Here is a 26,166-nt window from a genome sequence, read left to right as displayed (position 1 = left end):
TTCAATAACTAAACCACAACTGTATTTTCCCAGCCTGTTTCACTTTTTACAATGAAGTGATGTGCACAACACTCAGACTGTGACACTGAAGTGTTTTTCTTTTTTCTTCTTTTTTTTTAATAGTTGAAGGGCTAGAGGGAAGCACTACAATTTGACAGCATGGTGATACAGAGCAGTTAAATGTTGTGAAACAATCAGGAACTCGGGATGAATGAAAGATTCAATCATAATATTTTGCTTCAGCTTCCCTCTAAAACCAATATTTCTATAAAAGTGTGCATGTTTACAGTTATTTAAATCCTTAGATTAAAATACTTTTTGTACTAAATCTCACAAATCTAAGGCAAACTTTTTTCATTCCATAGTGTTTGAAAATCAAAAGGTAATCTTTGATTTGCCTAGTGGTTTAACGTTTCAGATTACCTTCAGTCTGAGGTTTAATTACCTCAGATTGCCTCATAATGAATCATTGGATCTTATTTTTTATTTCTTAACAAAGAAAAAAAAAAGACTTTTACCACTAGACTATACCCTAAGAGTAATGGTCCTGAGCATTAGTGACTTCAGAGATTTATGCCCCGTGCAATTTGTGTTGAAGAATCTGTTCAAAATAGATGAACTCAAGAGATGGTAGGATAGGGATAGGTAGAAGATCCCAATGTAAATTCCCTTGTTCTTCTGAAAAGTATGTGGGTTGCTTATTGATCTCAAGCAGTTCAGTCCTGTGTAGTGGCTCACAGGTTACACTGTGCATCATACTGAGGTGTTGGTGTCTCAGCAGAAAATGTGTCTCTTACAGAATAACCACAGCACTTCCAGCACAACTTAACCATGCTTCCTTTGTAAAAATAAATGGGTTAAAATATGTATTGTTTTCTAAAACAACTGCAAAAATTCATGGAGTACTTATAGATTTGAATAATTATAATAATTGGCTTGCTGAATAAATTGACATGATATTAATAAAATGCTAACTATAGTCACACACCTCTGAGAATTGAAACTGTTGAACTAATCTACAGTAAGATCTTAACCTTTTATTTACGTTAACAGTTATTGCTTTCACTAGATGGCACTTTGTTTCTCTTCATCACAATGCTAGACTTGTTAAAACTCCTTAAATCAGACAAATACCCACTGTGCCTCATCCCCTCATATAGACTTGTTTAGATCTTAGTATTTTCATTTACAGGTGTTTAATGAAGAAATAAATCAGATTAACAAAGCTTTATCTAATGAAGGTGCATGGAGTGGGAAAACTTTGCAGTGCAGTCCTCACACACCCTGTAAACAGTGGAGGACCCATTTAAAAAGGATTTTTTCTTCTCCTCATCCCAAAGGATGAGAAAAGTGAGTGTATTGTCACTAAAAGCATTTGGAGACTGAGAATATTTCTAACAAGGTGTAAACTAATATATTAGAGTGCAGCTAACTGTTAAACACCCATGAAACTTCCTCATGTAAATTCAAATACAGATTGTATTCTTCATTTTGACTTGCAATTGAAAAAAAAATGTTGCTAATAGACATTCAATGTGTCTCCTATTCACTGGTTGGTAATTAGTGTGTTAAAAAATACACCAGAAGTAGGAAGGAGCACTGCTTCTCTATGGAAGTTTACTTCCTTGCCTGTTCCACTGTTTTTCCCTGTTTTGCCTTCACCTCCTTTGATAACTGCCCACTGTGAACATGTGATAAGGTTCAACATAAAACTTGTGAGTACAAGCTACATTTCCTTCTATTTGGGTTTAATGTTTGTCAGAAAAACAAACTATTAAATCAGTCAATCATAAATAAATAAATAAAAATTAATAGATTTGAGTTAGAGAACCCTAGAGGTAGAAACAGTCAGTCATAGCCGTTTTTATTCTCGCTTATCTTCCAGGTATTGGCAGTTAAATGACTATTTGATCCTTCATTGTTTTATTTTTAATTATGATGCTTTAAACAACTTTCAGAGAGTTTGCATGAGTACTGATATCAGCAGGGAGAACTTTGCTAGCATTTGCAAAAAAACTAAGTCACATCTACATGCAAAAAAAAAAAGGGGGCAAAAATCACTCATCTTTATAAAACAGCCATTCCTCGACTTGGGGGCATTTTCTAAGAAACTGAAGAATTTCTTCCTACACATGGTATATATTGCTTTCTCAAGGAAGAGAAATTCCTTGGGATATCTTTTAGATTGGCACGAAAACACAAACATTTCATCCTTTTTTACTTATTCATATGGCAAGACAGGTGAAAGTTTAGAGAAAACGTGTTCTAATACACATTATTATATAAAAATGTGTGTGTATATATGTACATTAACACTACAGAGCATTGCAAACTATCACAGGTAAACATTTTGGCCTATTCTCTTCAGCAGTCTTCCTTTTCATAACAGTGGTTGTAAAGACCTATGTTCCCTCAAGAGCTCCTTTATCTATAAAAGCGAGGACCTGGAATTACCATTTACCATTTAAAAAATATACTTTCTCCTTGTCTCAAACAAATAACCATTATACATAATCACCGTAACAATATTTGTGTTCACATGAAATAAAATATTATTTTATAATAACCAGTAGTCTATTATAATTAACACTCTACACTATAAGATAAACCAAACCAATGTCTCTTCATTGCTTTTGTTACATGGATTTCCTACTAGATTACATACAAACAATAGTAACTATATTTCAAAATATTATGCTGTTCTGTAACTGTTGTATGTTGGAATCTGTTAAGTCAATAAATTGTTTACCTTACTGCTTTTTAGTCATTACTGGCTGTATATATTTACATAGATTATTATAAAAATTTAGTCAGCCAAAATGTTCCTACGTGGAACACTGCCAAGTTTTATACTCTAGGGCTGAAATTTTCTATGAGAAAGATATACTTGTGTTGGAAAATCCAGTTGTCTTTTTTTTCCAGTCTTAAATTTCAAAATATAACTGACCACACTGGCTTTTCAGCTGGCAGATAAACTTTAGCTTAGAGTTACCTTTGTGTCAGAGATAAATCTTCTGCTATTTCATGGCAGTTTACTCAAATATTTTGATTTCGAAAGTCAGCCTTCAACAGATGTTTCTTAGTATTTAGGAGCTGAAATCGGTAAAAATTCCATGCTCACTGAATATATCCATCCCTTCATACCTGATTGCCTTGTAATTATAATTCCATATTAAATGGCCCTGAGGAAAGAGCACTGACAACAAAAATGGGCAACAGTTCAGTCCTTAGTTCAAGTCCCAGATGTTTGGCCAGGAACATCAGGAATCTGAAGACTTCAATGTTAGTAACTTGTCCTGAAAACACCACATGATGGGATTTGTTGTCGATGCATTTTTTTTAAATTATTTTCTGTGTTCCAAGCCTAAAGATCTGTCCTAGCAACAGAGTTCCTGTGGAAAAAATAATATGCAAACACACAACTAAGACTTCATTATAATGCATATTTGGAGTAGGACCAGTGTAGGTTATGCAACGAGTGTTATTTCTGGCAAATTTTGAATCGTTGACACTGCAACCTTAGTATTTTTAATGTAATGCAAGTACTTGTATGCATAATTGGTATAAACCGAATGAAAATTACATATAAGACTCTTTAATGATACTTGGTTGATATCTACTGAGAAGTCAATTAACATTGTCTTCCTGGACCTCTTGAATGGATGAACAGAGACGGGGGAGCAAAAAGTTCCTCCCACTGTAAGTGAAGATCAGGTTCGTGACCACTTGAGGAACCTTAATATACATAAATCTATGGGACCTGATGAAATGCATCCCAGAAGCCTGAGGGAATTGGCTGATGCAGTTGCCAAGCCACGCTCCATGATATTTGAAAAGTCATGGCAGTCAGGTGAAGTCCCTGGTGACTGGAAAAAGGGAAACATCACACCCATTTTCAAAAAGGGTAGAAAGGAGGAACCTGGGAACTACCGACCTGTCAGCCTCACCTCTGTGCCTAGGAAGATTGTGTAACAGATGCTCCTAGAAGCTATGCTAAGGCTAAGACATGGAGGACGAGGAGATAATTCAAGACAGCCAGCATGGCTTCACCAAGGGCAAATCCTGCCTCACCAACCTAGTGGTCTTCTACAATGAAGTACCTACATCAGTGGACAAAGGAAAGGCTATAGATGTTGCCTCTCTGGAATTCTGTAAAGCCTTTGGCACGGTCCCACATGACATCCTTCTATCTAAATTGGAGAGGTATGGATTTGATGGGTGGACTGTTCAGTGGATGAGGAAGACAGTGGGATCAAATATACCCTTAGCAAGTTTGTAGATGACACAAAGCTGAGTAGTGTGGCTGACGCACCTGAGGGAGGGAGCGCCATCTGGAGGAACATGAACAAGCTTGAGAAGTAGGCCCATGAGAACATCATGAAGTTCAGCAAGGCCAAGTGCCAGTTCCTGCACCTGGGACAGGGCAACCCCTGGAATCAATACAGGCTGAGGGATGAAGGGATTGAGAGCAGCCCTGCCAAGAAGGACTTGGGGGTACTGGTAGATGAAAGATTGGACATGCGTCGGCAATGTGCACTTGCAGCCTAGAAGGCCAATCACTTCTTGGGCTGCATCAAATTGAGCGTGGCCAGCAGGTTGAGAGAGTTGATTCTGCCCCTCTACTCTGCTCTGGTGAGATCCCACCTGAAGCACTGTGTCCAGCTCTGGAGCCCTCCATATGGGAAAGATATGGACCTGTTGGAGAGGGTCCAGAGGAGGCCACCAAGATGATCAGAGAGCTGGAATACCTCTCCTATGAGGAAAGGCTGAGAATGTTGGGGTCGTTCAGCCTGGAGAAGACTCCTGGGAGACCTTATTGCAGACTTTCAGTACTTAAAAGGAGCCTATAAGAAAGATGGGGACAGACTTTTTAACAGGGTCTGTTGTGATAGGACAAGGGGTAATGATTTTAAACTAAAGAACGGGAGATTCAGGCTAGACATAAGGAAGAAATTTTTTATAGTGAGGCTGGTAAAATACCAGAACAGGTTGCTCAGAGAGGTGGTAGATGTCCCATCCCTGGAGACATTCAAGGCCAGGGTGGACGGGGCTCTGAGCAACCTGATCTAGTCAAAGATGTCCCTGTTCATTGCAGGGGTGTTGGACTAGATGACCTTTGAAGGTCTCTTCCAACCCAAACTCTTCCGTGATTCTATGATGCATGACATTTTGGAGCAAACTAACATCAGATGAGTCTTTCTTAAGGGTTCTAGGCCCTGTTAGAGTGTAAGATTTAAAGTTATCATGAAGAAACTGCTATTGTGCATTTGTTTTCTGCAAGAGAAATTTTTTAAATTTTTGCATGAAATTGATTTTTCAAAGCAGTGAATTTAGTGTGACAGATTTGTGACACTGAATGAACATTTCAGTGGAGACTATAAGCTTTGTGCTAAAACTAGGTTGAACCCTTCTTAGGATGAAATTTCAGAAGAATGTAACCTGGAAAACAACAAAGGAACAGTTGATGGATCTAGGCTTTGTGGATTTGACTAGTTCTGTGTGTTTTTTAAACTCATGTATTTTTTACACAATAGAGTGTGTTACAGAACACTGTTCTACTGTGTAGCTGTGTGGTGAATAACAAAAAAAAAATTCCTTTGGTTGTTTTAAATGAGGTGACTGTCAGTTTTTGTGTTAAGGGGAACTGTATAGTTATTCCTTATTATATCTTCATGTCTTCTCCAAAGTGAGGAATTCTAACATTTGTTGTTTGCCCTAAATCAGTACAATTCTTTCCCTTGGCTATCCTTGTTTGGTTTTCTCTGTATTTTTCCTATTTCTAATTAGTCTTTTTAAAACAGACTGATACAAGGAATTAACTAGTTAACACTTGACTAATCAATACTTAAAGAACTAACACTTAAGGAGCTAACGCTTAGAGAGCAAACCCTTAACCCACAACGCTTAGAACCCTTAACCCACATTACAATTGCCTAGCTTTGCTTAGCCTTGTGTAAGAGAAACAAAAGTTTATTGACGACTTTACAGGCCTTGCAGGGAGACCAAATCTTGGATGCATCCTTGGTGCATCCTTGGGTGGATTAGATAACCAAAACTTGGACACAGGGCAGGAGGTACGTCAACTCAGCAGTCTGAGTCCCAACCAACTCATCACACCAGGCCAGAGGTGAACGTGTACAGAGAAGATGACCCCGATCCATGATCACTGCGCAGGCGCAACCGGGAGGAGCCAAAGGTGGAGACTATGGAAATGATCTCCCAGAACTCATTGTAATAAGAACCGCCTTCTCGGGGACAGGTTATGAAGATGTATAGGCGTTCCTAGAACTTTCATGAATATGTAACACTTTACAGTATTTAACTAAGCTCACAGCTACTGGAAATTTGCACACGTCTTTGGTGAAAATTATTTCCCTGTGTGCCCAGCGCTGGAATAAACATACCTGCTTTACAATCTTACAGGTCGTAAGGTCATTCTCCGCACGTCACAGACTTTAAGAGGCACTAAACTTGCAGTGGGTTTATAATTAGCAGTGTATAAGGGATTTACATAGTTCCATTTCCTTTTTTGCTGTTACCTTCTTTACTAGTAAGTCTCACTACACAATTTTCTCTTTTGACTATAAATTAATATTGATTGACATTTTCAAAGAACTATCCATGACTTCAAAATCCCTTTCCTGAGTATGAATACATTATTCAGAGCCATCACTGTATATATTTCATTCGAGTTATTTCCTCCATGTGCACACTGGATTTTATCTGCCTTTTTATCATGAAGTCATTTAGTGTTTTGAGATCTTCCTGATAATCTTCATGCTCAACTCTGTTTTTGACTTTTAAACTTGAAAAGCAGAGGTCCCAACACAGATTTCTGTGGACAATCTAATAACTTTCCACAATATGTTTCTGCCCTTTTTTTTTGTTAGTTTCTCATCAGTTATTAATTCATGAGGAAAAACAGCTCTCTTACTCCATGCCAGCATAGTCTATTTGCTCTTAAATATTAAAAAATAGCTCCTTGGAAGTCAAATATACTATACCTAATTTTTTTTCAAATATTTTGATTAGTTATGGAACACAGGGTCACCCAGTTGGACTGGTAACAAACCTAAAATTGTGCGTGAAATCTTCTGGTGTCACCTCTCAAAATCAGAAAGATGGAGCATCTCACAGCTTTTTGGCAAACAGTTGCAAATGTGACTTTCTAATAATTTATTAATAAACAATCATTATTTAAGTGAAATATGGAAATAAGCAAAACAAGATAGGATTTAGTAAAAATCACTTCCAAATTGTGGACCAATACAGTTTCAGTGACATCCCTTCAGGGGTCACAGAACATGCTTTCCTAACATGCCCTAGACATCCTCTAAACTATTATATTGTTGTGGCCCACAACGCATGAAGCCACTTTTCAGTTGTATGTCAGTATAATGATTTGTATGAAACAAATTGCTTGACATGTGAAACTCCGTCAGTTATTTTGGTCTAACTATATTAATGTAACAAATACTTCATGGATGTTGCTGTGTTAGTCTTTCAAATTTTCTACTAACTGTGCTGCTCCAGTTGTTCAACGCTGTATTTGTCTTAGTAGGACAACTCATGTAGAAAATACTTCCCAGGGAAAGAGCCTATCTGAGTGTTTGACGTCAAACATGCTAATAAAACCACACTAATAACATGATTGTCTCTCAGTAAGAGACAAAACTTAGTGCATCATGCCTTACTGAAGTCTGTCATTTATAAATATGTTAGGTGACTAATAGCATGCATCTATTCTCCCTTGCTAAACCTGAGGAACTTAGTTGATGGGAATTTTGTGATACTCCAGCTTTCACAGGCCAGTATTCATCTCCATATTCCTCACACATACTTAATCCCTTAGGCAACATGAGTAGAATTGAATATAATCTGTGGAAGCACTAATACCCTCAGCATCAGAGCAGTTATTTGTAGGAGACATCTGTGATCAGCCGTTTTCAGAATTTCCACTTGAAGAATCCAATAAGTGCTTGAAAATAACTTAGATAATTACTGTTAGTAGAGGCCAAAAGGAGACAGTGAGGTCAAGATCCCCATGATGAGCCCTAATTACAACAGTTGTATGAATCAAGAAAGATGGACTTTTTTCACAGCTCTGTAAGCCATGACAGAGGTCCAAGTAAATTTTCCATGGATTATAAACTTACCTGTCTAGCATAAAGCACAGAGAAATTTGGAATAGGGAAAATAGGAATAGAAACAGGATAAGAAAAAAAAAATCAGTTGCCCAATATGGTGAGAGTGATGTCTGGTTACAATGGTCTCTCCTAAATAATAAACTTACAGAATAAAGGTGCTCAGCACTACTTCAAGTATTTAGCTGCAGAAACAGTAGTGTAAACTATACTTTTTGGAAAACATTATTCCAGTGTTCTTTTGTATTTATAATGAAGATAGCTGCAAAATGAACTATACAAACATATACAAAAGTACATGGAAATCAGCCCTTCTAAAAAGGAAACAGGATAATCAAATGCCTGAGTAAGAAAGTGAGGCATTTTAAACTTTTTGTCATGCTTTCCAATCTGTACAGTCAGTCGTCTGTTCCCCTTTCCCCACCCCCTCTCCTCATCAGGATGTTGCAAATATGCAAATGTCTGCTCAATGGAATTAATGAATTCCAGCACAGGTGCTCTTGATTGTATTGTGTAATTGAAATCCTTTTTCTTTTTCCTGTTCCTCTCTTTGCATCTTCACTGTGCCTTACAACTCTTTCTCTTTTTTTTTGGATTGGTATTTATGTTGGTATTTTATGTATTGGTATATTGGTATATTATGTATTTATGTTACCAAATGAAAACAACTCTATATAAAAGGGTAATAGGACTAATGTAATAGGGCTGAGTTTGAAGTAGATTGAAAATTAAGCAAACAGATTCAGTGCAGAAATTGTCTTGCAGACATCTTATTGACATTATAATTGACATTGTAACTTGTAACTTGAGATTTTCTAATGTGTCTGTATTTTATGCCAAGACTTTTGTGAGACTTTGAAGTATATTGAAAACAGGACATACTAAATACAGAAGGTAGAATAGAGAAAACTGAAGGTTAGAATACTGACAGCTGTCATTGAAAATTAAATCCTGGCCCTGCTGAAGTTGTGGCAAAATTTCCAGTAACGTCATTACAGTCAGGAAATCTGTTTTGTTTAATTTTTAAAGTTAGGTAGACATTAATTTTGTATATAACTTCATATAGCTCAGAGTTGCCATTAAGTATATTTAGGATAAATGTCCTCTTTCATTGTCTGAAAGAAAAGCAGATTCTGGTTCAGGTTCCTTTATCAGAGAAATAAAGCCTTGCATGATAACTTCAAGTTATGCTGTGGTATTAGAAACCTTCTGAATTTCTAGGATATACAAACAGAATAAAGGAAATCTCAGCTGTACAGAAAGTCTGTACAAGGGCAGCTATGAAGATTTGATTTGCACAAGCAGTTCATGGATAGCAAATGTCAGCTGACAAATACTTTGTGCTGGATATGGAAAATTCACTAGAATTGACTAAACTCCATGCATTTAGTTGACAACAGATTAAAAGAAAAACCCCAAAAATTAGAGATTTTTTTTTTTACTGAAAAGGAATGTCATTTATGTGAATAAGGGCTCACAGTGGAGAGAGTCATGCAGAAGCTCCTGACTGTCAACACATTTAAAACCAAAATGCAGCATGGAACAGAAAAAAGTAATTTAGCACTGTCTAGTTAAAACAAACAAACCAAGCCAAATGCCAAAATGACAACATCAAAAAAGTTAAAAAAAAAAAAAAAGTTTTGAAAAACAAACAGAAAAGCAGGAATCAAGATGATCCAAATGCAACTTCTGTTGTGCTTTCCATAGCCAGAAGCTGAAAACAAAAGGAAAATTACTTACCAGCAAGAAACATAGGATTTAAAAAATGCAACATCATGAGTTTTTCAGAAATACTAAAATAATAAGACATAGCCAAAGGAGAGACTAGAACTAAGAATTTTTATTTAAGAGTTTGGTAAAACATGACAAAGCTATCAACTCATTCCAGCATGTGAGTCAACAGATCAAAAATATCTCTCCATTAAATTATAAAAAAAGAAGAGGAGATAAGGAAGTTTAGGTAATGCTTAGTAATTCAGAAGGAAGTTCTTATATTTGAGTCAATTACAGCAGGTCATACATTAATATGAAGAGTCTTAGTTTTAGCATTAATGAGCAACTTATATACAACAATTAGATCGGACAGGAACTAACCTTGCACAGTTGATAAACAGATACTGAGTCCTGCTGTAAAGACAACAATTGTTGTATGAACTCCAAAAGCAGTATATGAAATGGCTGTAATAGAAGGCACATTTCCAAAGGCTCCCGAAAATCAAAAGCTGAAGCCTTACAAGCCGTGGGTGTCAGGACCCTGTGGGCATTGATGGCTCCACACAGCCTCCTCAGGTGGCACCATCGGGTCCTGGCTCCAGCCCCTGCAGGCCTCACTCACAGCTGCTCTCAATGTTCCTGGACAGCGAGGAGCTGTATGGCAGTGCTGCAGTTGTCAGAAGTGTTTCCAAAAGGCAGTTTAAGATCCTATGTTCTAGGGAATGCTAATGATATCTTCCCATAGCAGGAGTTCCAGAGTGCAACTCTAATGAGATTAATATATACAGGAGATGCAAGGTGAATAAATCCTGTCCTCAGCTAATAGCTGGACAAATAAAGCTCTCTCTTCAAGCTTTCATTTTCAGGTCATGCCATGATATCACTCATGCTCTCTACCTAACATGACAGAAACTCAAAGAGTCAGCCTCAGGGGGGTGGCATGTAAAAGAAAAATGCTCAGGCAATGGGGAAGTTAGGTGAGATGGGAACTGATTTAACTCTTGTAGTATATTTCCAGCTTATTATTGGTACAAGAGGAATCCAAAGGCTGAATTAGACAAAATACTTGATGCATTTAATATTCCAAAGGAAAAGTATACGGAGTAAAGTAAACGGAAAATTGAAGCAGTTGCACGGATGCATCTTGCCTTGTCAATTAGCCCTGTACTATTGCAGAGATACCATAATTCAAATCCATACTGTATAATTTCTTTTGTTGTTTCACAGCATGCCAAAAAGTAAAATGTGTTCTGTCTAATGAGTGTAATATGATAGAGCCTAACCTTTCAGATTTCTGTCTGGATATAAGCACACACTCCTACATACTTCAAGAAACCAAAATCTGTAGAAAAAAATCTGCTTTTGCTTAATCTGTAAGTATTCAAATACAAAAGTCTCAGTTCTCCCAAAGTCCAGGAAGAACAAGATCTAGGACATAGCATTTATAGGCAAGTCCTGTGCTGAGCATCACCAAGTTCAGTTTACTTTATTTACTTGGTGCTTTATTTCCCATGAATGGATTCAGGTAAACAACAGAGGCAATTCCTCTTGCTCCTGGTCCTTTCCACCTTTTGTGTTTTTAATAGAGACTATATAATACCATTTTTTATTTGCTCATTTGTTACCCAGGCTTGCCAGAAAAGACTGGGGTAGTCTTATTATTCTGTAAGTAATTGCAACATCTTCAAGGCTGTGGGAAAGAAGATGAAAATGATCTTTCTGCCTCATGACTCATCATCATCAAATTGCGACTAAGAGGAACTACCTGCCAATTTTCATGTTTATGTCCCTCTCAAAAGGCATTTTAATGTTTCAAATCAAAGATAAATACCCTAGGACTGAATGAAATGAGAACTCTGGATCCATAGTGCGATCATTAAGCTTACTCACCAGCTAATCAAAACTGTGAATTTCTGTAAATATGCAGATGTACCAATTTTCATGTGGAGGAGCAGCTCAGCAACTAATGTGCACCTAAGTTAACCAGGAACAAGAAAAATCTTGGTGTCTGGAGAGAGTTAGTAGTTTTAGAGCAAGCCTCATATGCACAAGTTCTTTTGACTCCCTTTGAAATGCAATGACAGATTCCTGCTTTGTTTTAAAAATGTGACTGGAAGTGAAACCACTAAGCAGTATAGATGAGTTACATTCATGTTGCCAGGCAAATGCAGATTTTGCACAAACTGTGAAGCAGACTTTCAGGGAAAGCATAGGGGAAAGTGGATATATTAAGATAAATAGAGTATATAATTTCGGTAACCTTGTCTCCAGGATAACAGTTGTAAATTCAAGAAATTTGGTTAAATAGATACATAAAAGAAGGGGCGGGGGGGCGGGGGGGAAGGTAATATGCAATGAATGCTAACATACAAGCATATTTAGAGTATCAAAAGATTAAACCAGAACCTAACAATTATTTGGTTCCTATCATTGAATTTTCTGATTTACAGTCCTGTTAGAGGAATTAGGGAAGATGATCCAACTTACAAACAGAATTCCAAAATGGTAATGGGAAATCACTCTCCTGATTTTACTGATGCAGTTGCCTCTTCCTTTTAGAAAAGATTTTCGTACACTCCCCTAATATTAGCTTATTTCTTGTAACCATAACTAATATTTTTTTCCTCTCTATAAAAGGATTTGTGTAGATACACACAATGAATCAACTCAGAATATAAACTGACTCAGGAGTTTGGAGGGTTCTCATAGCAGCCTGTTTCAGGGAAGCATTTATATAATTACTTTGAGAACTAAAGCTGCACTCAAGAGCTGCTTTTTGCTTTATAGATATTTGTAAATATCATCAATACACTACCTTGAGAGAGTAAAAAAAAACCCAAAGCATCTCGCCAAAATGGGTGATGAAGAAAGAGTACTTCTCTGTGTCCACAACTGGGGATATTTTGACAGCTGTAAGTGAACTCGTTTGTATTTAGTACTTGCTTTTAAGTACTGTAATATTCTCATTAATAAAAATGTCCCATTGAAACATCCAACAAAATATCTGTAAAATTAATTTACTGGAAAGATCTTTTTACTACTGTATTTGATTTCTCCCAGTAAAACTTCAGTTACAGCTATTCAGATGTCTGAAAGTAGATATTTTAATGAATAACAATATGGTATTACACATATTAAAACCAACCTCTTATTCCATGAATAATTAGTCATTTTTTTTGTGGATGTGAAGCGAGGTTGGCAAGAAGGAAGAAGAACGGAAAAGTGGTCTTTTTGAACTTTTTTTGTTCTCATGCTAGCAATCAAATGCCATGAAAGGTTGTAAGATGTCATTCCATAAAATATTTCTCATGGAGGCTAAAAGACATTGACTGTGGCTGTCCCAGAGACCAGAAGTTCTCTGTCTGTCTGAAGAGTATGAAGAGACTATTTCATTCAAAAAGTAACTTGCTTAAATCAATCTTCTCTGGAATTCAGTGACTGCACATCATATTTTCAAGATTTGATGCTGAATGTGATTATAAAAAGAGTGTTATCACATAAATTTCCCCTTTTCGATGAAATCACAGTGAAAGGAACTGCTAAAAGGATACAAATTATAATGATTAAGCCACTATAATACAAACTATCAAATGAAATGTTGGTTTAAAACTTAACTTTTAAAATGTTTGCATTTTAATAGCATTGAAGAACTTACTTTAAAAAAAAAAAAGAAAATCTGCTTTTTGTGGTACTGTAGATATGCAGCATTTCCTTTACAGCAATATGCAAATGAATTTCCCAATGAAGGTTTCTCTGTGATGACATAGCTGTTTATTTGATTCAGAGATTACTTGGCATTTCTCCAACAGTCATCTTCTGATGCGAGGGTATGGACTTCACGACACGATCAATATGATCATCATGAGAGCCATTTATTGTTAGTCACACAGAAACCTTTATACTTCTTGAACATACTATTGTTAGACTACAGCATTTATACTTCTACAGCATACTATTTTTAGATTACAGCATTACTCAATTATTACTATTATTGTCAATTGCAAGAAAACAGACCTTATCTATTTGGCAAAAACAAGCAGTAGAAGTCTTATCCATCTGGCAAAAGCAAATGGTTCAGGAAGCAACTTGCAGTTACATCATTGCGGTCACACAGACCTGGGTGCTTTCCTCCCTGCACCTGCGTGAGGGAGTTTCTCTCCTCCTGCTGTTTCTCTACATTCCTGGCTTACAGTACACAATTACTATTTATGAAACACTGGGTTGTTCACATTAGGATGACCAAAGTTCTGTAAAAACTCAGCAACAATCTTCCATAAGTAAATGTGGTGGAGGCCGAATTTCCTTCTGACTCTGTTGTTATCTCCAGGCCATTTGTTTATTCTACCTGTCAGACACAGAGCAGACTCCAGAACCTGCAGTTACTTCTTCTTAACTGAAGCTAAGAAAATTGATTATTTCCTAAGTAGCCTTAATTTTCTTTCCTAAAATGTCATGACTAATAGTCTCTTCTTGAGCCTTCTCTTTAAAACACAATTTTATTTGCATGGCGTTTTGGTGGGTACAGAAAAAATGGTTGGGAAAGGAGAGATTTTTTGTTGTTTTGAGGAGGTTTTCAGTGTTAGTTCTAATTGTTTGCTTATAGAGAGTCTGCAGTGCATTTTCTTCTCCAAGTGAATGAGTTCTGATCAATATATCAGTCTTAAACAAAATTAATACAGTCCAACAGGCTGAATTTTCAGATGTTGACTAATCCTTTGTTTTCCTAAAAGTCATGTGGGAAATTTTCTTGAAAAATAAAAGTCATTAAAACTCCCTGAAAAGATAAAAATGGAACTAGAAGATGTGGCAATCCTAGTTTTATTCATTAATGAGATTTCACTGGTATGTATGAGAGGAAACCTTCGTCCTGAAGGATTGCATTAGCTGTAGGAAAATATCTTTTGTTCCACACTTTGGTAAAATAGGTGAAGCTGCATCATTTGAAAATAGTCAATCATAATTGTATTCAGAACACATGACCAATATCTATTATTGCCATGAGAGAAAAGAGAAGTATATTCAAAATTTAATGTCAAAAGACTGCAGTTACAATAAGACAGCATCAGGGAGGAAATAAAGCAATTAGTGTAACAGACTGATGCTGACGGCTGTCAAGAATTTCTGGGTTTTGGACAACAGTTTGAATAAAATGCGAAGATAGTAAGTGGTTTGAGGTGGGGCAGGGGAGAAAAGGAAAAAAAAAAAAGAGAAATTTATTTCAAAGCTACAACAAAAAAGTCCAACCACAGTCTCCTTGGTCTCCTCACTGCTTTCAACCATAGGAAGAGACTGAGTAGCCAGTTATGTAGATCAGACAACTGCAAAGCAACAAACCATTTAACACTCTCATGCTTCTATGTCTCAGGCATCTGTTTCACTATTAAGAAAGCTGTATGTGGTGCTCCTTGAAAGATTGAATGAGAAGCTTCTTTTTTCCACTTCCCTTTTTGTACACAGGTGGATCATAGAATCATAGAATGTCCTGAGTTGGAAGGGACCCACAAGAATCATTGAGTCCAACTCCTGTCCCTGCATGTGACAACCCCACAGTTCACACCATGTGTCTGAGGGCGCTGTCCAGTCTCTTCTTGAATATTGTCAGGCTTGGAGCCGTGACACCTCCCTGGGGAGCTTGTTCCAGTGCTCCAGCACCCTCTGGGTGAAGAACCTTTTCCTAATGTCTAGCCTAAACCTCCCCTGGCACTTCTTCCTGCCATTCCCTCGGGTTCTGTTGTTAGTCACTAAAGAGAAGAGTTCAGCACCTACCCTTCCTTCTCCCCTTGTGAGGAAGCTGTAGACCACAATGAGGTCTCCTCTTAGTCTCCTCCAGGCTGAACAAACCAAGTGACTTTAGCCTTCACCAACCTTGTAGCCCCCTTCTGGACACTTTCTAGTGGCTAAATATCTTTTCCATAGTGTGGCACCCAGAACTGCACACAGTGCTCCAGTTGAGGCTGCACTAGTGCAGAGTAGAGCAGGACAATCACTTCCTTCGAGCAGCTGGCAATTCTGTGCTTGATGCACCACAGGACATGGTTGGCCCTCTGGGCTGTCAGGGCACACTGTAGGCTCATGTTCAACTTGCTGTCAACCAGAACCTCCAGACCCTTCTCCGTGGAGCTGCTTTCCAGCATCTCATCTGCTGGTCTGTATGTACAGCCAGGGTTGCTGTCTCCCAGGTGCAAAATCTGCCACTTGCTCTTGTTGAACTTCATGTGGTTGGTGATTGCCCAGTTCTCCAATTTGTTCAGATCCCTCTGCAGGGCCTCTCTGCCCTCGAGAGTGTGGACAGCTCCCCCCAGTTTTGTGTCATTGGCAAACTTGCTAAGCAAGACCTCAAGTCTTACGTCTAAGTCATTTATAAAGACATTAATGAGCGCTGGCACTAAGATGGATCCCTGTGGAGCCCCACTAGTGACTGGTCGCCAGCCTGACATAACCCCATTTACTAGAACCCTTTGAGCCCAGCCCATAGTAGATCCCATGCAAGTTCTGGATTCATTGGGAGTTTATCATTCTTGCAGCCATGATTTTCCAGCCCAGGGTTATGGGTGCCCCCAAGTCCATCATTGGTGTTGAATGGATGGAATAACTCCACCTTAAGGATGTGACAAACAGACATAAAACAGGCCACCAACTAGCTGTCAAGGGAATATACATTTGCCAGTCTAATGTAAAACTGTCCAGATTGCTGGGAGGCATCCAAGGAATGGCCTGCAAATGGTCCATGGGGAATAGGAGTAGTACAGCTCATTCACCTAGTCCAACCTTGGATTTATTTATTTATTTCCAGAGTAAGGACTTGTATTAACTTCCCTCCTCCCTTTGCATTTCTCAGGCTCATCTGTGTTCTGTTACCCTTGTGCTGGGGTGGAGCAGGAGAAGCAACCCCAGATGGGAATAGCAACACCCAGATGCTATGCTCTGGACCCCAGCTTAAGTGAGGTCAGAGGCAGAGAAGCCAAAGCACCTCAGAGCAAGGTTTGCTTGGCCTGAATGAAAGTAATAATAATTAAAATATTATAATTTTTAGAGCTGAAGTGAAAAACCACAAAGCAATAACTTATCACAAGATTCCAAGCTCTGATGTGTGGCTACAGAAGGTGTAGCAGCAGTGCTGGCGAAGACTAGAACTGGGAAAGATGGTTCAACTTTCTGAGTTTTTTTTTAATCTGGCATGTTTTTAACAGATAAATGTTTGTTCTGCATATTTCTGCAAGAAAAGATTGATGCTTTACAAACAGTATTTGGTTACAGTCAGGTCCACCTACTATGCTCTCCATTAGGATATTAACATGGCAACTGATGTGCAACACTACCACGACATGTTTAGTCAATTGATATATCTGAATACAGCCAAATTCTGGGAGAAATCCCATGCAGAAGCCCTTATGGTCAAGAAAAACTGATAGCTATCATGTAGATGGTCATTGTTAAATACCAAGTGCAATTACCAAGATCCTGTCTAAAACAGGATGAAGCTTCTTATGTGTTTCTATGACAAAAGGTTGTTTTTTGCAGTGCTTGGCAACCCAGACTGCTGGCCTGCAGCAAAACTTTTACTGTGTGTATGTAGATAAATTGCATATTTGAAGCAGAGCCATCACTGTTCCACAGAAGTTCATCTGTACATGAATAGAATGGCTCACTATTGCGGACATGATGAGTTGGATGTGTCATAGTGGCTTTCTGTGACTGTGTGTATGATTTAACTAGAACTGCCCCAGTGTTCAACATTTAAAAACTGTCAGTTGAAATGTCAGGATGAAAGAAAAATGGAAGAGGCTGCACTACAATCAATTCACTGCTGGCACAGCATATGTTAGTGACATTATGTGAACGTCATATATTAAAATTGCCTTTCTGCACATGGCTTTAATGCATATTGATGTCAGTGAGAGCAGAATCTGGAAGCCTCAGGCTGCTATTTCTGCTCTTGCCTATTGACTGCAATGAGTGTCAGTGCAGAAGAACTAGGAGTGCTACCACCTTGCGATCAGGGGTTGAAATCACTCAATTCGGGTAAGAAGTCCCCCTTTAGAAAAGAGCCACCCCTTCTTATTAAGGACCGGCATATAAGTAATCAGAATAGGTTGGAGAATCCTGCTTGCAAATAATACAAAGAAGTTCTATACACAAAAAATTATTTAGGAAGTGACATGGAAATTAGCTGCATAAATGTCTTGCTTGAAACGATATTGTGAAGACCCAGATTTAAGAGATAAAATTCAAATGCAGGATCTATAATTAATAACTAAGTAATACTCTAGCACCTGACCTTTACATGTAACATCTTCATGTGAAAGGTAGTCAGGCTACGTAGAATGAGGCTGGACATCCTTAATGAGTTAAGACCCGATAGGTAAGAGTATCACCACATTAATGAGAGGTATAAGGCAGAATTTTGTAATATAAGGTTTGAGAGTATATTCTGTAACATAGAATGTTGCGCACAGAAATATGAACAATAACAACAGAAGTATTACAATAAGACATTTATTCTCTGTCCTCCCCTAGCTGGCACATGACTTCAAGAAAAATGGATGTGTTTTCCAATTATGGTGAATTCAGCTATACAACAAACTACCATTTTCCCCGAACAAATCGGTGGGAGAAAGAAAGTGAAGCACAAAAATCTTAATTTTAATTCCTATCTTTATGTGGAGTCAGGGCTATATTAAAACATAATAAATTATTTACTTCAGTTACAAATGATAAATTCAGGAAGTTTGCACTGTAACCTGAAAGATGCTCCAAACAATTTCTCCACAAACTTAATTTTTTTTGAGAAAAGTAGAAGGGGATTTTATGTCAGAGACCTGTTTTTTACACTGTAAAGTAAGTTGGAAAACTCAGGCACAGGAAAATATTTCACAGCTTGCAGTCGTGTTGTGTTAAGAATCACCTGGTAGAAGCCTCCTCACCTGTGGAGACTTTCTAAGTTGTCATGGCATCTGGTTATTCTACCTACCTATGTAAATTTGCAGCAGTAAGGAAAAAAGCTGTTTCTCCACTACCTGTTTCAAGTGTGGCATTCTTTTGCTTAGAATAGGAGGCTCTGCTCCTGCTTCATTGTAAAGGTTAAAGTTGGTAATTAAGCTACCCAAGGTAAAAAAAAAAAAAATAGGTCTACTAAGTAGTGATTCCATGGCAACTATATTTCTTTCTCTACTCTTCCCTTTGCAGTTAATCCACCTTCTCCTCTGCTCTCTAATTGTTGTACTGTATGAGTATGCACATCTGGTTCAGGATGATGGATCCATCTTTTTGAACAGGCATTAGATAAGTGGAAAGATCATATCAGGGGCTGGGTTTGCCTAGGCCAGAAATACTTTGATTGGGAAGAATAAACATGAGAAAAACTAAGCCATATAGTCAGTGTGGCTGTCTATACTGAGAGCCAGTTAGCAGCAGCCAAGATCAGGAAATAACCTATCAGGCTTTAAAATTTCTGTGAAAGGGGAGTGTTTATTAATAGACAAAGACTCTGTCTTGCTTTCACAAGATGGTGTCTAACTGGCAAGAGGGATTTTAGTATTCTTGGTACAGGCACTACTGGGTAGGGCAGAGTGGGCAGAAGAGTTCTATGTCTATGCACTGGTCAAATTAGACCTAAAAATATAAGATAAAGGAAAAGCTCTGTCTTGTCATTGAGATGTTTTTCTGTGTATCACATACTTTCACTAGAATCTCGGTGATGCAGCTGAAAAGACCTACCAAGACTGTATAGCAAATTACTAGCGGAGCCAAAATTAGTATTTTGCTTTTATCACCAGCCCCTTCTTCTCCTTCTTGTTAGCAGAAATATTGTCAAAATTCAGTTTATGTTCCCAATGAAAAATGAATGTTATCATCCACGATATATGCATTTAAGCCTTACTACTGCAATTCAGTAGAATTCATTTGATTCTTTCCCACATTTTATATAAAAATAAATTGGTATATACAAGCGACGTTTTACCTTAGTCAACAGTGATCTATACAATTGTAGATACTAGACTCAACCTCCATACAACAGTAAATTGTTGCACTGATTTTTAAAAGGTCCCACTATAATTCTTCAGGCAGTTCATTCCAAGGTTACTTTTGCACTCATTTTTTGATAGTTCTTTATGCATCAACATGTTTAAATTCTGATCATTTTAAGTTTTGATTTGATTGCATGCTTTGAGAAGGATTTTTTTGGTTTATTTATATGTTGTCAATTTCACAACAATTTAGATGAGGGATGACTCTTTTGCAGAGTCTTACTTGAACCACAGGTTTGAAGCAATATGTGACCGAACACTTTAAAGTGACATTTTTGTTGCACTCTAATGTATATTTTTGAAGCATAAGCCTGTGGATGTAGCAATTATTGCAGAACTAAATCTTTGTAACTACTGTTAAAAGCACAAAAATCAAAATATAAAATGTTAGTTAATGGTAACACTTCATGGCTGCAAAGACATCAAATTACAGAATATTAATTTTTTTTTATTTGTTTGGACAGGGAAAAATATATTCTCCAATATTTGAATTGGTTTAATACTGTTAAAGGAAACTATTACTATGGTTCTACAACTTTCAGACAATAGTAGCACCAAAATACTTTTCATTCATATTGCAACAAAACTGACAATTTAGAAGTAGTTGTATGATTCTACTTCATTCTTTTAAGCCTTTATTTTATAAAAGTGTTTTGAACAGATCTCTTGTATCACCTACTTTCTTTGCTAGGTAAAAATGTAAGTTCCTACCTTCTGAATTATAACAAATCATACAATCATAGAATGTCCTGAGTTGGAAGGGACCCATAAGGATCATCAAGTCTAACTCCTGACCCTGCATAGGACAACCCCAAAATTCATACCATTTGTCTGAGGCCATTGAAGCTGGGCTTTGTCTCCATTAGCAAGCTCTATGGTTCAAAAGAAGTAAATCTGTAGGCAGAAAAAAAATTGTGCTAGAAACTTGACAAGTTCAATATTCTCATTTCAGGGGCTTTTGGTTCAAAGTAGTTCTAGTCTGGTTCTGTAGACTCAATGACCATTAGTAGTTGCAGCATATTAGATCAGGTACTATCCTATTTCATTTTTGAAAAATACTAATCTTGTTTTCATGTTTCAGGGCTGCTCTGTGATGTGAACCTAAGTGCACTAAATACAAATGATAGAGATTTCATTCAAAAGTACGCTCCTAATCTAAACTGAAAATGCTAATGTGTCCCAGATGGCTAAAGAGATGTTTTACTTCTCCCAGTGACCTCATTGGTGTAGCTATTTACAAACAGAGAGACAGCTTCAAGAGGCAAAACTGACAGAGGTCTTGCACAGCATGTGTAGAACAGTATTCCTGTGACATCTGCTCAAGTTCCACTTTAAGGCTGTTTTCCATATGCTGTGTAAAAACAGTTAACACCAGGTCATGCTCACAATATTTATTTCCCCAAAAATGCCTAAGTGTGCTTCTGGATGACTTAAACTCCTTTGTGGATCTGATTAGATGTTTAAATTCCACTTTGGAATTCTTCAGTATTTTATTCTTAAATCTGTCCTCTTTTCTCTGCTTTCTATTCCAAGCCAATTTGGATAGCTGTCTGCATGGCTGTCTGTCTTTTAAGGGTTGCTTCCATAAATTCTGACCTCTCCCAGGACTTGTGATAAGTATCAAGACTCCATTACTCAAGAATTTGGATTTGATTAAGTATTTACTCATACTGTGTTTAAATTATGAGATTTCAGTAGGCTATTTTATGCATTACTGATATATCACAACATCGTAATAAAATATGGGGGAAAAAAGTTATGTTAATGCAGTAATACTTTCTAAGACTGGAAACAGAGAACATTTTATAGAATTTTCTAAATATTTCCTACACTTTTCAATTAACACAAACAAAATATACTTTTAATCAAACGAAAGTGATTCTGTCAATTAGGATCTTTGAAACTTCCTTAAGTCTTGTTAGAAATGGACAGAAAAAAAGCAATTTTTGGTTTATGAATGACATTAATTTCAGCTTCTTTCTCAGGGCACTTTAAGAGGTAATGCCTGCTTTTAGTAAATAGTGTTTCTTTTGGAGTACTGATAGTATCTAACTTTGGTAACTGGCTTCGTACAGCTCAATGCTATAAATATGTCCTTCTCATGGTGTCTTTTTTCCTTTTTTTTTTTTTTTTTTTCCAAATTGGTGTTCTCTTTATTTGGCAAAGGCTACTATGCTATTCTCATCCTACTCTTGCATCCAACTCTACCCCTTTGTGTTAGTAGTATGATGGAAAGTCTGCTATCTTTTGCCTTTACTGCAGCTTCCTCTTGCTCTTGTAGCCTGTTTCATAATACACTAAGATTCCTCTCATATGTCACTTTGTTTCAAAACCAAGAATTGGTCAGTCTTCCAAGACCCTTACAAGGCATACAGCACTGGCTTTCTACGCTGTGGGAGTTGAAACAGAATGTCATGAAAATGTAGGGAAGAAGGGATTTTCCCAATCTAAGCAGTGTGTTCAGGTCTGAAATCCAGGTTGCAATTTGAAGATTGTTTTGATTTGCCATTGATCCTAACTCTTTATTTAAAAATAAAATGGGAAAAAATGGCAAAGAATTTCTGAGCATATTTGCATTTATCTCCATGAGATCCCATGCTGTGATATTAATAAATATTATGGTTTTGGTAGCAAGGTTTTTAGAGATTTATTTTAAATCATTGAATCATCAAATCAAATAAAGATTTGGGTTATTGAGACCTTAAAGATTACATAGTTCCAAACCCCCTGCCATGGGCAGGGACACCTTCCACTAGATCATGTTGCTCAAAGCCCCATCCAACCTGACCATGAAGACTTAGAGGGAGGGGGCATCCACGGCTTCTTTGGACAGCCGGTTCCAGTGTCTCACGGCCCTCATAGTGAAGAATTTCTTCTTTATATCTAATCTAAATCTGCCTTCTTTCAGTTTAAAGCCATTACTACTTGTCATATCACTACATGCCCTTCTAAAAGGTCCTTCTCCAGCTGTCTTGTAGGCCCCTTTAGGTACTGGAAGGCTGCTAAAAGGTCTCCCCAGATCCTTCTCTACTCCAGGCAGAACCACCCTAACTCTCTCAGCCTGTCTTCATAGGAAAGGTCCTCCAGCTCTCTGATGATCTTCACAGCTCTCCTTTGGACTGTCTCCAACAGGTCCATGTCCTTATTCTGTTGAGGGCCTCAGAGCTGAACACAGTACTCCAGGTGGGGTCTGACAAGAACAGAGAGGGGAGAATCACCTCCCTCAACCTGCTGGCCACACTTCTTTTGATACAGCCCAGGATATTGTTTGCTTTCTGAGCTGCAAGCGCACACTGCCAGATCCTGGATTGCTGTTTATTGACATTATTAGGAAAACTTCAGAACCTATTGACTTATTAGGAAAACTCAGAACTGGAAAATGGCTTACAAAGTTGATTCTTCCTATTCTGTGTAGTTGATTTTTTTCCTGCTCAGCCTTGTGTGTTGACTAGATGTATGTGTGGTCAGACGGTTCTTTAGTGGTTAATTTAAAGGATAAAATTACCTTACTACAAACTAGTCTATTTCCTCCCTTAAGTCAGTAGTATCTGCCTATGCTGATAACTTCAATTTCCCACTGATGACAGGATGTTGTAAAACAAATTGTAGAAGTATAAATTCTACAGTCGTAATTTTGTGGTGTTTAAAAGTATTTCAATTTTTGCATAAATCAAGTTTAATATATCCTTTAGTGCAACATGTAAATATTCATAAAAATGAAAGTGAATGTTTTTAGGGCGTTCAAATGGCTGGGTGGGGGGAGAAAATAAAGTTGGAAAAATAAGTAGACTTATTTTTACTTACTACTGCAATTGGTTTAATTAAACAAGAAATTACTTATTTTCAGCTGAAATTATTCAGAATATAGTGTTATATAAATGTTTAACTATCCTGAAGAGAGTCTGTCTGGGTCAAACTGCATTACCTTTTATCAACATTGAAATCCCAAACTTTTTTTCCATTGAAAAGGTGCCTTAGTACGCTTTGACAACATCTCAGCAATCTTCTTCTTATGCAAATATTTGTCTCTTGTCGTTCTGCAAGAATAACTACATCATAATTTATTTGTTTACCCTATCAACTTTGAGGCAATCCCACTTCCTTTCCCTGGATTTAACATATTTAGCAGTACCTTAAGTACCTCCTGCACTAGTCAATTACTGATGTTCTCTTCGATTTCAAAGTCTACCATGAACCTGCTTATTTTCTTTCTGGAAACCCAAGTGAAAGGAATTATTCATCCAATTCAATACTGATTTTGACATCACTCTTCATAAATTTGTCTCCCAGTATTTTTCTTTATATGAGTGCCACCAGTTACTTCTCACACATTGCTATTTATATTATTGCTGACAAAAATATCATCTGACTTGTCTAACTCCTCTAAATAGAATATACCTAATAACATTTTGTGGTTTCTTATGTTAATTCCTTTATACATTGTTTCATGACACATCACTACTACTGATATCTAATAATGTGATTTAATCTTTAAATTTTGGGAGGAAAAGGAAAGTATTTCTTGTTTCCAAAATAGCACTTGAAAATCCTGGAATAAAAGATATTAAATCTTGTATTTTTAGTCAATTTTGGAAGAAAACATAAGTAAAGCCCTCAGTGACTCATCAACTACACCCCTACCTCAACACTTTCTGAAGATTCCAGAACATCACGAGTTGTCATCAGACCACTTTGTCTGCAGTTGCTGCTGTTTGAAATCTGTACTGAATATCCATCCATGCTTTTTTGACTATTTCTTCTGAAATGAAATCATTATTTTATTCTCTCCTAATTAAAAAGCACACAAAAGTGTAAGTAAAATCGTGGCAACTTGTACTGTTTGGCAACATAGTTAATTACATATATATACATATATATATATATTTTTTTTTTTCGCCAAACAGGTCTTTGGCTAGTATTGCTAGTAATACTTGCTAGTGTTAATGTAAATAACAACATGAACTACTCTCAGAGTAGCAAATATTGGACTGCTGAAAATCCGAGCTCAAATTTGGAAGTATTTGAAAGAACTAAGCTAAAGACACTCAAGTTCTTAAAGAAAAGACAAATCTTGATTTTTCTGATGTTAAGAGTTTTGTCAGACGATTAAGATTGATCACTTAATGTGGCTTAAGAAAGTTTTTGCCCATCAGTTAAGCGACAATCTATATTTGTGCTCATATTCTAAAGTTTCTCAACTCTGAAGTGCAATAATGTTATCTAAACACATGCTGCTTCTCTTTCAGATAGACTACAAAGGTATAATGCTTTTGTAGTTTCTCTTTACAGCAAATAACAAAGAAAAAACGTCTCCCAAACAAGTGATCAGAAATTTCTTGATACATAATGGCACAGCCCAACTACTGGGTGTTTGCTGGTTACACAGAAACACAGAATGGTTGGGGCCGGAAGGGACCCGTGGAGATCTTCTAGTCCAACTCACCTGCTACCTAGAGTAGATCACACAGGAATGCATCCAGGCAGGTTTTGAATGTCTCCAGAGAAGGAGACTCTGCAACCTCTCTGGACAGCCTTTTCCAGTGCTCTGTCACTCTCAAAGTCTCCTCATGCTTAGATGGAACCTCCTATGCTTCAGTCTGTGCCCATTTCCCCTCATCCTATCATTGTGCACCACTGAAAAGACTATGGCCCTATCCTCTTGACACCTACCCTTGAGATATTTATAAGCATAAATAAGATCCTCTCTCAGCCTTCTCTTCTCCAGGCTGAACAGACCAAGCTCTCCCAGTCCTTCCTCATAAGAAAGATTCTCCAGACCCCTAATCATCTTTGTAGCCCACTGTTGAACTCCCTCCAGTAGTTCCTTGTCCTTCTTAAACTGGAGAGCCAAGAACTGGACGCAGTACTCCAGATGCAGCCTCACCAGGGCAGAGTAGAGGGGGGGGATAACCTCCCTTGACCTGCTGGTCACACTTTTCCTAATGCAACCCAGGATACCATTGGCATTCTTGACCACAAGGGCACATTGTTGACTCATGGTTAACTTGCTGTCGACAAGAACTCCAACGTCCTTCTCTGCAATGCTGCTTTCCAGCAGGCCCACCCCTAACCTGTACTGGTGCTTGGGGTTATTCCTCCCCTGGTGCAGGACTTGCCCTTGTTGAATTTCATCAGGTTCTTCTCTGCCCAGTCCTCCAGCCTGTCCAGGTCTCACTGAATGGCAGCACAGCCTTCTGGTGTATCAACCCTTCCTCCCAGTTTGGTATCATCAGCAAACTTGCTGAGGGTGCACTCTGTCTTTTCATACAAATCATTGATGA

The sequence above is a fragment of the Caloenas nicobarica genome, chromosome 5 (assembly GCF_036013445.1).
Source record: "Caloenas nicobarica isolate bCalNic1 chromosome 5, bCalNic1.hap1, whole genome shotgun sequence".
NCBI lineage: Eukaryota > Metazoa > Chordata > Aves > Columbiformes > Columbidae > Caloenas > Caloenas nicobarica.
The sequence above is the reverse complement of the archived record's forward strand: the minus strand, read 5'-3'. Positions refer to the sequence as shown.